At 34.2% G+C, this 1,504-nt stretch overlaps 1 long non-coding RNA gene across 1 annotated transcript in view; it reads left to right on the forward strand.

The window, feature by feature from the left end:
• Positions 1–329: 329 nt before the first annotated feature.
• The window catches only part of LOC122198328 (uncharacterized), a 1,689-nt gene continuing 514 nt past the window's right edge, over positions 330–1,504 (forward strand). The window contains exon 1 of the long non-coding RNA XR_006192915.2: positions 330–1,491. This is a non-coding gene — a long non-coding RNA (uncharacterized LOC122198328). The remainder of the gene's footprint in view (positions 1,492–1,504) is intronic.

Consider the following 1,504-nt stretch of genomic DNA (forward strand, 5'->3'; position numbering starts at 1 on the left):
TTAGTATAAAATCGCTGAAATTTCTTTTTAAAAAAAACCATTTTTTTTAAAAAAAAAATTGATTTTTTATTTTTTTTTTCAACGATTTTATTAAAAAGCTGCGATTTTTCTATAAAAAAAATTTTAAAAAAAAAAAGTTTTGTCATCTCTAAGTATTTTTTTATGTATTTTTATGATTTTTAGGGTTTTTTGTTTTCCAAATAACCCTTCCTTATATATATATATATATATATATATATATATATATATATATATATATATATATATATATATATATATATATATATATATATATATATATAAAGATGTTTTAGTGCACTAATTTTTACGATTTACTAATGATTCAATTGATTTTTCCTATACGAAACTTGTAATTTTTTTTCATAGTTTGATAAATATTACGTATTAACTCTATTATTCTTGATGCATGTTACCTTTGGCGATTAACTATCGATAAAAAAATTTCGCAATTGTTACAACTTGTGTCTCCTGCCACTTTTGCTACTCGCTACCACCTCCATATCTATGTAGAGTCATCCTCTTTGGTGGTTCATCGGCGGCTTCGTGATTTCGAAGACTTTTTTTGTGCTTCTTGCTTATTTCTGGTTAGATTTGAGTGGTTTTGATGGAATTTTATTGTTTTTGGTGGCACCTCTAATCTGGATTTGTCCAGATCTGAGTGAATATGAGTTTGTCAACCCTCATGTCAAACACGAAATCCATCATCACTGTCGCCTTCAAATCTAGATATGGCGGCGGTAGAGTCACCTCAGAAAGTCGTCTAAACTCACCACCACCGACTCTAGTCTCTCAGATCTAAAGTCAAACATTACATCTGTTACCTACCACCGCCGTCGTCTCCCCTGATGAGTTTTCACTAGTTGTTGATGACTTTTTTGTGCTTCTTATTCAGATTTGGTTAGATATGAGTGATTCGGATGGATTTTTATTGTCTCCAATGGCATTTCTAGTCCAGATATGAGTGAAAATGAGTTTGTCAACACCTCCGTCAAAGATGAAAGCCATCAACATCATCGCCTTTAAATCCAGATTGGCGACGGTACCACCACCTCAGACTGTCAGCCAAACTCACCACCACTAATGAGTTTTCACTAGTCGTATATGTATTCTACGACTGAAACTCTAGCTCCACCATGAACAACCACACCATTAGTCTACTCCAGTGTACAAATCTATTTCATCTCCATGTCTTTGATGTACAGATCTACTGGGGTGCATAAAACTTGCGACCATTATTTTGACAAAACTTTCTTCCACCTCCAGATCTATGGCCACCTCCACATTTGCTTCATCTATGTTGCGTCCTCCATCTCCCACTGCCAGACCTGATGCAGATGACTGCCACCACCACTGAAAGTTGCTTCCACCCTCTCTCTCACCGCATCTACATCAAATCTTATTTGTATGGTGCTTATAGATCTTATGTGTGGTGCACACAAGGTGTTTGATGAAATGTTTCAATAAAATTGGGTATGTTTTTAAG

The sequence above is a fragment of the Lactuca sativa genome, chromosome 5 (assembly GCF_002870075.4).
Source record: "Lactuca sativa cultivar Salinas chromosome 5, Lsat_Salinas_v11, whole genome shotgun sequence".
NCBI classification, from domain to species: domain Eukaryota; kingdom Viridiplantae; phylum Streptophyta; class Magnoliopsida; order Asterales; family Asteraceae; genus Lactuca; species Lactuca sativa.